The sequence below is a fragment of the Giraffa tippelskirchi genome, chromosome 6 (genome assembly GCF_054371585.1).
Source record: "Giraffa tippelskirchi isolate mGirTip1 chromosome 6, T2T-mGirTip1v1.2.pri, whole genome shotgun sequence".
NCBI classification, from domain to species: Eukaryota; Metazoa; Chordata; class Mammalia; order Artiodactyla; family Giraffidae; genus Giraffa; species Giraffa tippelskirchi.
In genome coordinates this window covers 156,247,151-156,262,426 of record NC_137280.1, presented here as the reverse complement: position 1 = coordinate 156,262,426, position 15,276 = coordinate 156,247,151, and positions in this window count along the sequence as shown.

Below are 15,276 nucleotides of genomic sequence, written 5' to 3'. Positions count from 1 at the left end.
AAAGCTCAACATTCAGAAAACTAAGATCATGGCATCTGGTCTCATCACTTCAGGACAAATAGATGGGGAAACAGTGAGAAACTTTATTTTTGGGGGATCCAAAATCAATGCAGATGGTGACTGCAGCCATGAAATTAAAAGACACTTGCTTTTTGGAAGAAAATCTATGACCAACCTAGGCAGCATGTTAAAAAACAGAGACATTACTTTACCAACAAAGGTCCATCTGGTCTAAGCTATGGTGTTTCCAGTAGTCATATATGGATGTGGAGAAGGAAATGGCATCCCACTCCAGTATTCTTGCCTGGAGATTCCCATGGACGGAGAAGCCTGGAGGACTGCAGTCCATGGGGTCACTAGAGTCGGACACGACTGAAGCGACTAAGCAGCAGCAGCATGTATGGATGTGAGAGTTGGATTATGAAGAAGGCTGAGTGCCAAATAATTGATGCTTTTGAACTGTGGTGTTAGAGAAGACTCTTGATAGTCTCTTGGACTGAAAGGAGATCCAACTAGTCAATCCTAAAGCAAATCAGTCCTGAATATTCATTGGAAGGACTGATGCTGAAGCTGAAACTCCAATAGTTGGACCACCTGATGCAAAGAACTGACTCATTGGAAAAGACCCTGATGCTGGGAAAGATTGAAGGCAGGAGGAGAAGGGGACAAGAGAGGATTAGATGGTTGGATGGCATCACTGACATGATGGACATGAGTTTGAGTAGGCTTCAGGAGTTGGTGATGGACAGGGAAGCCTGGCATGCTGCAGTCCATCGGGTCGCAAAAAATCGGACATGACTGAGTGACTGAAGTGGACTGATGTTTTTTCCAGTAGTCATGTATGGATGTGAGAGTCAGACCATAAAGAAGGCTGAACACTGAATAATTGATGCTTTTAAACTGTGGTATTGTAGAAGAGTCTTGAGAGTCCCTTGGACTGCAAGGAGATCAAGCTGGTCAATTCTAAAGGAATTTACCCTGAAAATTCACTGGAAAGACTGATACTGAAGCTGAAGCTCCAATGCTTTGGCCAACTGATGTGAAGAGCTGACTCATTAGCAAAGACCCTGATGCTGGGAAAGATTGAAGAGAGGAGGAGAAGGGAACGGCAGAGCATGAGGTGACTGGATGGCATCATCAACTCAATGGACATGTGTTTGAGCAAGTTCTGGGGTATGGTGAAGGACAGTAAAGCCTGGTGTGCTGTAGTCCATTGGATTACAAAGAGTTGGACGTGACTGAGCGACTGAACAGCAAAACAACTCTGTTCCAAACACCACAGAGGAATTGTGAAATAAACAAACCAAATAAACCAAAAGTATTGTAGGCATTCTTTTCAATAAACTTATACTCTTTAGTGACAGAAAATATTTTGTAAAGAATTTTAAAAACAGCTCCAAGAGAATATGTACGCAAAATAGAGAGGGTGGCATGGTATTATATACAGAAGTAGAGATAGAATTAAAGAAAGATAGTTGTATGTTTCATGAGTCAATGTGTGCTTTTAACCTCGTTAGTGGATTGATGGGAAAGAATGGATATGCATATTCCACATTAGGAATAAGAATCGCCAAGTATTTTATAGCTTGCATGGAGGTCTTACCTGTGTGAAACCAGTGAGTATAAGGTGATATGATGAAAACAGAGGTACTGAGATGGAAAGACATGAGAAAGGATTGCTGGAGAGGTCTTTTTACAGGAAGGAGATATAGCAACCAAATGCACATTGGAAGGTTGATGGAATCATTTTTAACAGTTATTCTGCTCAAAAGCATAACAGTCCTAAGTACAACCATTTGCATAACTTTTATTATATGCCATATTTTTCTGTGATTTTTGCAGACATGAGCTTGTTTAATTATCATAAAAACTCCATGAGATAGATATTTTTTCCACCCAAGATGAGGTAACTTGCTTAACATCACAAAGCTACTGAATAAGGAAGGATATTTGAATTTAAAACCAGGCAATCACTGCCATACTCTGTGCTTGTAAGCATTATCACTCTTCTACTTCTCTTCAATGGGACTATTTTTAAAAATAATATTTGATCAAGCCATTGCTAAGTACCATGCACTATTGCTATACTTAATCAAAAAATTATCAGCCCAGTGATGTGTGAAAATTGCCTTCAGTCTTTCATATATAGGCAACCTGAGATTAAATGTTCTGCTGAACACTGATCATAGAATAAATTAATAAAAAGTATTTATGGCCACTTCTAATAGCTGTTAAATATATACTATCCAAAATTATATTATCTTCATCTTTTCTGCCTGGACTTTCTTTTTCACCTTGTTTGTTAATTAATACAGTAATTGTTTTATGAACACCTGCACCCCAAGTACTGTATACAAGGCACAAAGTAACACTAAATACGTTTAGTTGCCACAGTACAGAAGATCACAATCTAGGTTCATAACATCCTCTCCTCATTCCATCTGGTACTGGTGTCCTCCTTGTGTCTTCTTATTATGTATTTTATATCAGCTTTTCAGAAAAAAATTGAAACAGATGATTAACCTGGGAAATTCTGACATTTATGTGATGACTTTTCAGTCATTTGCTTTCTAATGATGATCAGATTTTTAAGATACATGCTAAAGTTTTAGGATTGATCCTCACCATAATTTGTAACACAAATACACCAGTTGTCTACACATGCTTATTCTTTGATTTTTTAAAAATCTTTTTTACCCTTAGTTAAAAAAATAAAGCTACATCTCCACAATATCTAATCAACTGTTTTGAAACAAGGTTACTCTTTTAGTTAATCAGGATGCTGTAACAAAATACCAGAGACATGTGGCTTATAAACAGCATTTAATCCTCGAATTCTTTTTTCTGCATCAACTGATATGCTCATATGATTCTTTGTCTCTATCTTGTGGATATGGTGAAGTGCACTGATTTTCAAATGTTAAGTCTATCATACATTTTTAGAATAAATCTAAACTTGGCTGAAAGTGAAAGTGAAGTCGCTTAGTGGTCTCCAACTCTTTGCGACCCCATGGACTGTAGCCTACCACGCTCCTCCATCCATGGAATTCTCCAGGCCAGAATACTGGAGTGGGTTGCCTTTTCCTTCTCCAGAAGATCTTCCGGACCCAGGGATCAAACCCGGGTCTCCCACATTGTAAGTAGATGCTTTACTGTCTGAGCCAATGTATATAATTATTTTTTATGTGTTTCAGGTTTTGTTTTACAAATTTTTAAATAATATTTTGCATTTAAAATAATGTGAGATATTGGCTAGTTGTTTTCTTTCTTCCTTACTTTCCTTATTTTTTACTTTTTTTATTGTATTTGTCTGTTTTTGGTATTCGTATGCTCTTCCATGTTATATTTCCCTCTGTGGGGTATATTGATCTACTGGAGTGCCTATCACCCTTAGATAGGAAGCTATTTGGGAATTTTACGTCCTCAGGTGTTTGTGCAAACATGATACTCTGAATGCGAGTTGCACATTTCTGACACATGGCGAAGTTTCTCCAAGCACATCACCAGGAAAACAATCATACAGCTTTCTTCTCTGCTGTCACTTTCTTCATATCTGGTATGGGCATACAAGCCTTGGAAAAAAAAAAAAAAGGTACACAACATGTCTTTAACTGTGGCAGAGATGGCTAATGCTACTACCCAGGTTATTCGGGACCAATAAAATTCACTGAACTCATTAACCAAGTTGTTGATAGACAAAAAAATAATCCTCAGTTATCTGCTGGCAGAACAGAGTGCTATCTGTGTCACTGTCACCACCTTTTGTTGTTTATACAGTTGACTTTTGAACAAGGTGGGGGTTAAGGGACGTCACCTCTCCAAGCAGTTGAAAATTTTTCTATACTTTATATTCAGCCCTCCTATACTCAGTTCCTGTGTATTGTGGTTCTTCTGTAGTTTAAACTTGTATTGTTCAAGGGTCAACTATGTATCAATAACTTGGAGAGGCTGGAGAAAATCCATGCTCAGGTGGATGGAGGGTTGTCAGGAGTACACCCACAGTCCCCTCTATACTCATCCTTTGACCTGTTTAGGAAGCTCAACCATGGCCCTTGGGGTTCCTGGTTGAGGGCCATTTGCTAGGGAGGACTGATCATTCCCCTTGCATCTGCCTTTCCTAGTGCCCATAAAGTACTATCTCAAAATGATAGGTTCTGTAAATAAACCAGCTGCAAAGCAAACCACTGGACTCTATCTCCAAATTCAATATGAACAATGATTCTTTCAGATTTTGTATTTTTTACCTGCATTTTAGCAACCAATTTGGGGGTGGGATGGGGCAAGCAAGCCTTTTGACTTAAACAGCTGTGTAAGAATAGGCCCTGGGCTTGGAATACTTCCTTAGCAAGAGATAAAGAGCCTACATAGCCTGTGCCAGGCTTATCAAATACCTTTCCCTGTTTCAGGTGCAATGAGTACTCTTTTGCCTCTGCTTAAAACTTTAAGCAGAGGTTTGGCTTTTCTTATAAATTGATTTTTGCCTACTCAAAATTTCTAGAAGAGTTATCAAGAAAGGTAGGGAGAATAATTCAAAGGCCCACTAATCTATGGGGCATCATTTAGGAATCAAGTATGCTATTGGATATGTAGATGAGTAATTGCTTATAAGCTGACATCAATATAAATCCTGGGCAAATCCAACAATGACTTGTTTTATTTTTCAGGATCTTGTTATTCAAATAAAAAACTACTTCAGGGATTTTCCATACAATGTATAACATCCCAGTTCAGTGAATGATTATACACCTCTAATCCCTATTATATCATGTTCCAACTCGGTATCCCAATAATGGACAATGGCCATAATGGTCTCTGTGCTTTCCAAGATTTGCCTAAAAATTTGCTCAACTTGTTTGTATTTCCAGGAAGAAGTGTGACTAACCATTAAATTCTAAAACCACTTAAAGGATTCCACCTTCCATATTGTTAATACTATCATTCATTTAGGACATTTTCTGAGTAAGACCAAATATCAACTTTTCCCTGGTGGTTCAGATGCTAAAGAATTCTTCTGCAAGCAGGTGACCTGGTTTCGATCCCTGGATTGGAAAGATCCCTGGGAGGAGGGCATGGCACCCCACTCCAGCATTCTTGCCTGGAAAATACCATGGACAGAGGAGCCTGGTGGGCTACAGTCCATGGGGTCGCAAAGAGTTGGACACGAGTGAGTGACTAAGCACAACACAGCACTAACTTTTCCAAGGCTGAATTTTCATGTGTTTGCAGATATTTTAATTTTTATTTTAAATTTCTCTAAAAGAAAAAAAAAATTATGTTAAAAAATAGATGTTAAATGTTAAATGTTAAAAATAGATGTTAAAAGTCTACCCCTAGCTGCTGCTGCTGCTGTCACTTAGTCGTGTCCGACTCTGTGTGACCCCATAGACAGCAGCCCACCAGGCTCCTCCGTCCCTGGGTTTTTCCAGGCAAGAACACTGGAGTGGGTTGCCTTTTCCTTCTCCAGTGCATAAAAGTGAATAGTGAATGTGAAATCGCTCAGTTGTGTCTGACTCTTAGCGATCCCATGGACTGTAGCCTACCAGGCTCCTCCGTCCATGGGATGGACATGAGTACTGGCTACCCCTAGCAGGCTCATATTAAAATTATAATAAGAAAACTACAGATGACTAGCAAGTTTACTGCAAAAGTGAGTTTGTGAATATAAGTAAATGTAGTTGTTTGAATTATATTCATTTTGAGATATTTAGCAGTCAGACAGAACAACATAAAAATATGTAATCGCTATGAATGGAATGGAGTTGAGGTATTATACTTTCTTATTTAATGAAAATTATTTCTGGAGTAAACTTTTATTTGAAACATGCATTCTGGAAACAATTCATAAAAAAAAACATGAATCTATGTATTTTTTTCAAATGTGTCAATCAGTCATGTCACTTAGTCACTCAGTCATGTCTGACTCTGCGACCCTTTGGACTCTAGCCACCAGACATAGGTCTTAAAATATAGCCAGGAAAGGAAAAAATAGCATTAGAAATAGTGCTTTAAATTTCAATCTTGTCTTCTACTGGGCTTCCTAGGTGGCGCTAGAGGTAAACAATCTGCATGCCAATGTAGGAGATGCAAGAGACACAGGTTCTATCCCTAGGTCATCCCGACCAGATCCCCTGGAGGAGAAAATGGCGCCAGTATTCTTGTCTGGAGAATCTCACAGGAAGAGGAGCCTGGTGGACTACAGTCCGTGGGACTGGAAAGAGTCAGATAGGACTGAGCAATTGGGCATGCCTTTCCTTAGTGAGCTGCTCCTCTTTCTCGCTCTTGTCTTTTACAAAAAAGTAATGTCGAAAAAGCAAGAGAGTTCCAGAAAAACATCTATTTCTGCTTTATTGTCTATGCCAAAGCCTTTGACTGTGTGGATCACAATAAACTGTAGAAAATTCCGAGATGGGAATACCAGACCACCTGACCTGCCTCTTGAGAAACCTGTATGTAGGTCAGGAAGCAATAGTTAGAACTGGACATGAAACAACAGACTGGTTCCAAATAGGAAAAGGAGTACATCAAGGCTGTATATGGTCACCGTACTTATTTAATTTATATGCAGAGTACATCATGATAAACACTGGGCTGGAAGAAGCACAAGCTCAATCAAGATTGCTGGGAGAAATATCAATAACCTCAGATATGCAGATGATGCCACCCTTAAGGCAGAAAGTGAAGAAGGACTAAAGAGCCTCTTGATGAAAGTGAAAGAGGAGAGTGAAAAAGTTGGCTTAAAGCTCAACATTCAGAAAACTAAGATCATAGCATCCGGTCCCATTATTTCATGGAAAATAGATGAGGAAACAGTGGAAACAGTGGCTGACTTTATTTTTCTGGGCTCCAAAATCACTGCAGTTGGTGACTGCAGCCATGAAATTTAAAGACTCTTACTCCTTGGAAGGAAAGTTATGATCAACCTAGATAGCATATTTAAAAGCAGAGACATTACTTTGCCAACAAAGGTTCATCTAGTCAAGGCTATGGTTTTTCCAGTAGCCATGTATGGTTGTGAGAGTTGGACTGTGAAGAAAGCTGAGTGCCGAAGAATTGATGCTTTTGAGCTGTGGTGTTGGAGAAGACTCTTGAGAGTCCCTGGGACAGTAAGGAGAGCCAACCAGTCCATCCTAAAGGAGATCAGTCCTGGGTGTTCATTGGAAGGACTGATGTTGAAGCTGAAACTCCAGTACTTTGGCCACCTCATGGGAAGAGTTGACTCATTGGAAAAGACCCTGATGCTGGGAAGAATTGGGGGCAGGAGGAGAAGGGGAAGAGAGGATGAGATGGCTGGATGGCATTACTGACTCGATGGACATGAGTTTGGGTAGACTCCGGGAGTTGGTGATGGACAGGGAGGCCTGGCATGCTGTGATTCATGGGGTCGCAAAGAGTCGGACACGACTGAGCGACTAAACTGAACTGAGTATTAAATACAACATCATGCGTGTGTCCTGTGTGCTAAGTGCTTCAGTCCTGTCTGACTCTTTGTGACCTTGTAGACTGTAGTCAGCTTGGCTTCCTGTCCATGGGATTCTCCAGGCAAGAATACCAGAGTGGGTTGCTGTTTCCATCCCCAGGGCATCTTCCTGACCCTGGTATCTAACGTGCATCTCCTGTGTCTCCTGCATTGCCAGCAGATTCTTTACCACTGAGCCACCAGGGAAGCCCATAACTCCTGAATATTTCACTTAATTTATGTAGTTACTTAAACTATTTGAATATTTTTCTCTACTTAGTTATGAGATGAGAAAAGGGAGTGAACCAATCACTTTGTTTATGTGTCCAAATCATAACACATAAAAATATTTCAAGAGAACCTTCTGGTGGAAAATTATACCTTTATTTGCAAAATTTTAAAAAGTGAAGAACTTACAGAAATTGGTTAAAAACTACCATCTGTAATTATATTAATAGCAGTTGAAACAAAGTTACAATGTGAACAATAAGCACATTACTTTAAAATTTGCAAATATCTCCACATTTTAATAGATTCTATATGACAGCAATTTAATAAAAACAATTTTTGTTTTTATATCAACAATCTCATAATTTCTCCAATTATTTTAGTTCATATTTTTGTGTGTAGTCAAATTGTCCTGTATTTTCCTAATGTTAACATTTCCTTTTGTGTGGAAAAGACACTCTAGAATGTTTTAATCCTCAAAAGAAATGTAGGACATAATTTGCTCACAGTGGAACAGAAATTAATTCAAGATAGAATCTAAAATTCCTCACACTACAATAGTTCTGTGTTATATAGCAATCAAGTTTGATTCCTTGAGAATACAACGTTTTGAAGGCACCCTGACAAAACTGGGTGTGGGTGATGAGCTGAGAATCAGTTTAAAAACCTGAACACATGATAAAAAGCCTCCATGAAGACACTGAATATGAATTCACCTTGACTACTAATACTGTTACTGCTGATAGATTAACTCAGTTTATGTTTTGGATCATGAATTTCTTTTCTGTTTTGATAATATTTAACAATTCAAGAATTCAATTTTAATTTAAAACATACCAGTTCTCACTTTCCACAACCTATGTTAGACAGTTGATAACACATATGTCCTATTGCTCCCTAAATGCCAGGGAGTTAGACACAACTACTTCTCTCTTGAGAGTATGTTATGGCCCCAAACCATTATTCTATGGCAAAATCTGTAATTTTAAAATTTATGCTTATATAGAAAATCCAATTCATAGAAGCTGAATGCAGATTTGTTAAATATGCATTTGAGTTCCTACTGTGATGTTTCATAAATAGTATTCTGGAGACAAAATATTCCAAAAGAATGAAATATAGGGACTTTTTATGGGAAAAAATGATATATTTACATCAAGTATAAAAAATAAAGAAGTGTTTCTATTAGCAAGTTTAATCAAGAAAGTAAAGATTCATAGGTTTATCTGATTCATCTTATTAATAAGATAAAGAAACAGAGAGAAATCACTATCTTAAAGGTATTTTTTATTAAAAGATGTATTTATTTTACACATGCTATGTGTTTATTTGCATAAGATTCCCTCTCTATGTTCTTAGGGATATTTAGAGAGAAAATATACACATGTATAATAAATAGTAATTTTTTCAAAGATGTTTTTAAGTTGAAAAGTTCAGCTTTCAGTAACATTTCTTTATATTCAGAAAGTTCATGAAAACAAAGGAGGTATGAAAGAGATGTTTATCTTCAAATAAGTTTGGAGAGAAGATTACAAGATAAATGTACAAACTATATTACAATTATAAGTACCAAGGAAGAGATTATTGTTGTTGAGTCTCTAAGTCATGTCTGATTCTTTGCAACCTCGTGGACTGCAGCAAGCCAGGCTTCCCTGTCCTTCATTATCACCTGTAGTCTGCTCAGTCTCAAGTCCATTGAGTCAGTGATGCCATCCAACCATCTCATGCTCTGTTGCTCCCTTCTCCTCCTGCCCTCAGTCTTACCTAGCATTAAAGTCTTTCCCAACATAAGAGTCTTTTCAGCCCTTCACATCAGATTGCCAAAGTTTTGGGGCTACACCTTCAGCATGAGTCCTTCTAATGAGTATTCAGGGTTGACTTCCTTTAAGATTGACTGATTTGATTTCCCTGTTGTCCAAGGGACTCTCAAGTGTCTTCTCCAGCACCACAATTTGAAAACATCAATTCTTCAGTGCTCAGCCTTCTTTATGGTCCAAGTGTCACATCTGTACACAACTACTGGAAAAAACATAATTTTGACTATATGTACCTTTATTGGCAAAGTGATGTCTTTTCTTTTTAATACCCTGTCTAGGTTTGTCATAGCTTTTCTTCCAAGGAGCAAGTGTCTTTTAATTTCAAGGCTGCAATCACCATCCACAATGATATAGGAGCCCAAGAAAATAAAATCTGTCACTTTTCCCACTTGTTCCTCTTCTGTTTGCCATGAAGTGATGGGAACAGATATCGTGATCTTAGTTTTTTGAATGCTGAGTTTTAAGCCATCTTTTTCATTCTCCTCTTTCACCCTCATCAACAGGCTCGTTAGTTCCCTCTTCACTTTCTGTCATTAGGGTGGTATCATCTGCATATCTGAGGTTGTTGATATTTCTCTGGGCAATCTTGATTCCAGCTTGTGATTCATCCAACTCAGCATTTGACATAATGTACTCTGCATATATGTTAAATAAGCAGGATGACAGTTTACAGCCTTGACGTACTCCTTTCCCAATTTGGAACCAGTGTATTGTTCTATGTCTAGTTCTAACTGTTGCTTCTTGACCTGTATACATATTTCTCATCTTTTTAGGAATTTTCCACAATATGTTGTGATCCACACATTCAAAAACTTTAGCATAGTCAATGAAGCAGAAGTATAGAATTCCTTAGTTTTCTCTATGATCCACAGATGTGGACAATTTGATCTCTGGTTTTTCTGCCTTTTCAAAATCCAGCTTGTGTGTCTGGAAGTTCTCAGTTCACATACTCTTGAGACTTGAAGGATTTTAAGCATTATCTTGTTGGCGTGTGAAATGAGTGTGGTCGTATGGTAGTTTGAACCTTTTATGTCATTGTCTTTCTTTGGGTTTAGAATGAAAGCTGACCTTTTCCAGTCCTGTGGCCATTTCTGAGTTTTTCAAATTTTCTGGCATATTGAGTGCAGCACTTGGTCAACATCATCTTTTAGGATTTTAAATAGCTCAGTTGGAATTCCATCACCTCCACTAGCTTTGTCTGTAGCAATGCTTCATAAAGCCCACTTGACTTCACACTCAAATATGTCTGCCTCTAGGTGAGTGAGCTCACCATCATGGTTATCTAGAACATTAAGACCTTTTTTTCAGAGTTCTTCTGTGTATTCTTGCCCCCTCTTCTTAATCACTTCTGATTCTGTTAGGTTCTTGTGGTTTCTGTCTGGCAAAGGAGAAAGGGAAAGATATATTCAATTGAATGCAGAGTTCCAGAAAATAACAAGGAGAGATAAGGAAGCCTTTTTAAGTGAACAATGCAAAGAAATAGAGGAAAACAACTTAATGGGAATGGCTAGAGATCACTTCAAGAAAATTGGAGATACTAAGGGAACATCATGCAAAGAGGATCACAATAAAGAAATGGCCATACTGTTAATTCCTCAAATGAGCCAAACAAAATACCTGATATTGAGAAACAGTGTGTTTTTGAAAAACTGTACTTAATCTTGGTGTCAGCTTCATTCACTGATAAAATGCACTGTCTTAGCAATATATGTAGAGATGTGACTGGCCTTTTTTCTTTTTTTTTTTTTTTAATGTGGTGAAAAGAAACTGTTTTCCCGTCTATACTGAATCAGAAATGTTTTATTGGTCTAAACCAGGAAATGAGCAATGGAGATAACAACAGAGAAAAAAATTGGACATATTTTTATTAATAAGTATAAGTTGTTTTTTCTCATAAACTGCTTAAATTTACAGATTATTTCATTTCTCTTGGTCCTCAATTTGTGCTTCTTTTATGAATACTGTTATATTTCTATTCTAACCTTCTCTGATTATAAGACACATATTCACCACTTTATTTATTTGTTTTTAAGGAAATATATTTATTCAACTATTTCTTCATCTTTTCTTAAACTGTTATTAGTAATTTTCAAGATCTACTAAGTGGACCACACTGTACCATATTCTGAACTGAGAAATCAATCACTAGGTCTCGCTCTGAAAGACTGAATTGGTGAGGTAGAGCTTTTGTCTGACTTGACATATACTTATCTTTAGACACACTGTTGGGTTTAAATCCCTGGCAGCTTGGCTAACTTTAACATATTACTCTAGCTCGATGCGTGGCCTTTAGCTCACTATGACTTTGAATTAATACTTTATGGACTCCTAACTTCAGAGGGCTGTCTGGATTCAGAACGCCTTCTCTACTTGCTGCACTGTTTCACTCATTTCCTCCTGCCTTGGTTTATTTCATTATCTTGTTATGTGTAACGTCTTGAAGCAGATGTAAATCTGTTATTATGTTTGGTTTATGTGACTATTGGATTTGCACCAGACAAGAGTCCTATAAATTTCCTGTTTGACAATATTTTTTGAGTTATCATTAGAAAATAGAGTAATTTGGATATTTGACTTATGCAGAGGTGAGGTATACAGAAACATTTTGTCATGATTCAGAGAGTAAAAGAAGAAGAATGCTACCTAACTGGTTAACTTTGATTTTTGGAAGAACGATTCTGACTATAGTTGAGATTATCTCATCATCAAGCTTATTTTATGTTTGAACTAAAGTGCCAGAGTCTAGAGGTTCTCAACTGGGGTGGTTTTGCAAACTATGGGGTACTTTTGGCTGTAATAACTGGGGAGTAAATGTTGGCACCTAGCGGGTAGAGTATGGAATGCTGCTAAATATCCTGCAATCCACAGAGGAGTCCCCACAACACAGAATTTTCCAGCCCAAAATGCCAGTAGTGCTAAGGTAAAGAAAGTGGATTAAGATTGATTGATTAATGGCTTGCATCTTAGTTCCAAAAGTAAAACCAGGAACAGATAGCTTTTTTCTAAATCAATAGGACTTTATATAGAGAACACAATCTGAGGTATGTGTAAAACAAAATCCATGTTTAATATTGGATCTTTTCCTTGGAAAACCCATAAAGGGTGATAAACAAAAAAAAAATAAAAAGGGAAAATATTACTAGTTTACTTTTCTTGTCAGATTAGATAATAAGCTGACATCATTGAAGAGGAATAGAGTTTTCTAGAAGTCTCTACCTCCATAGAAACAAGTCCTTCATTTTCTTATCTAGGGAGAACACCACCTCCATTTTAACACTAACAAAACAGCTACTAGAAAACAATGCCTTTCACTTTATAGCTATCTGGAACAAAAAGCATCTTATTTGTACCTGATTTTAAGTCATAAGAAACTGAGCCTTGAATTTGCCACCATGACTGAATGAGAATTTGGGATGTATAATAGATTTGATTACTGTTTAATAATTTCTCTTTTATTATCCTCTATAATTATGTAAGGAAAATACTTTTTTCCACTGAAGTTAGACTTGGCATATAACTCTGGCCGATAGGATGTCAGTGCTGAAATCTGTTTGCAGAGTTGGATGGACTTCAGCTATTACCAAAAAATAATATATCCTAGAAGCCCATTGGCTTTAAAAGACTGAAAAACATATGGAGCAGCCTGAAACTTTTCCTACCACTAGGAATAAAGCTAATTGAGTGCAACCTAGGTATCCAAATATTACCTGATTGACTGAGGTAAGAGCAAAAAAAATGGTTATTGGTCCATGTCACTGAATTTTGTTACTCAGCACTATGTCAACAGAACTGCCCGACAGAATTATTGCCTATCATAATATAGTTTGAGGGCCTAAATTATAACATTCTTCAGCTTACCACACTGGTGCAGTTTGTGGATGACATCATATTTATTAGACCTAATGAACTGAGATATATGTTTATCAGAAGACGGGAAATAATTGTACAGATATTCAGGAAACCAACCACATTGATTCATTTGTTAAAGGTCCAATGATCTGGAACATTCCAAGATATTCATTCGAAAGTGAAGGACAAATTATTACACTTGGCAACCTCTACCATTAAGAAAAAGGCAGATTTTTTGCTGCAGGAGACAAGGAAAATAATAAAATTTTACAGTTACCACAGTGGATGACCAGAAAATAATTCTGCTAGAAAATTTTGGGAAGAGGTGCATAACACATACTTCAGGAATATCCTATCTGAGATATGAGATAGGTAGGGGTAATTATACACCATTTATAAAGGTTCATTGGTTGAGAAATGTTCCTACAGAAATGTTGGCATGTTGCACTTGTTACCTGTACTCTTAGGGGGACAGCATGGCTTTCCCTAATAAAGGGAGAAACTCAGGCATAGAGATGTGAGTGAGTATCAAGAAAGATGTGACAGATGTGGGTGCTACACTGACGTTCATATTTCCATCCCGAATATCAATTAAGGCCCATTTCAGAACCAACTTGGGAATGGATTTACTTAGATTGATTCAGAGGATGATTCCAAAATAAGTATTAAATAGTATTTCCCTTCACGCTGGTACTATGAAAAGCATAATACTCTTTATTGTTTATGTTCAGCTCTTAGAAAATAATCTATATGCATGTAGCCACATTGGTTGTGTGTAGAGAAAAATGCCACGTGTAACATCTTCAGGTGATGCTCAAAGCTCTGTTTATATAAATTATATGATTAGTTTTTTTGGTTATATTAATTAGATGTGTCTTTGAAATATGGTTAATTCAGGTTATCTATATTAGCACTGGAGAAGGAAATGACAACCCACTCCAGTATTCTTGCCTGGAGAATTCCATGGACAGAGGAGCTTGGCGGGCTGCAGTCCATGGGGTCGCAGTCAGACACGACTGAGTGACTAACACACATATTAGCACAGAAACTTTATGAAACTAAAGACAAAAGTAAAAACCAATATGGCATAAAAGATACAACCTTGAAAAAATAGTTGATAAAAGTCACCCCTTGAGGAATGTATACTTTGATGCAGTCAAAGGCCTTTCTTTAGATCAAACAGCCACATAGCAACAAATGGAAGATGTGAGTATATTTTTCACTCTGCCTATATTGGACCCTAAAGCACAATTTCACATAATGGCTTCCTGAGTTACATCTCTGGACACTTACAACTAGACATTGTACTACTTACATTTCATATCTTTCCCAGGGCATGTTATGGAAAGATATTTGAGTCAAATCATCCTTAGAATTCATAGTCCATTTAATGTTCACTGGTTAGTGTGTATCACTGACTTCAGTAAAAATAATAACTGGATTAATTAATATTGTTTAACAAAATTGAAAATATCCTACTGTGCTATGAGTTAATCACAATAACAAAATACATTTTTTTAAGTGTAAAGGTAAAAGAAACGAACTGAGATGGAGGGGGGAAGTCAAATAAAACAAAGGAGCAGGAAGATATGATAGGTATTTTATAGGTGGTCTGAAAAAATTAATGGAATTGAAAATTTCTATTTAACTATATGAAGTGAGAGTATTATTAAGGATTTTCCATTTATTCTTACTGGTACAGGAGCCTTGACCAGTAGCTATTCCATCCATAATGTCACCTGGCTAATATGATTTCTAGAGAGAAATCACTTTACTTAGAAAATATTGTAGGTTTTATTGGTTTGGGCACACATAACAATTTTATAGAAGTAAAAACTGCATACATAAAAACTAATTCTGAGGAATATTTTTCCACAAAATGTGCTGTCTGTAGCTTCTACTATACATGGCACAATATTTCTTGTT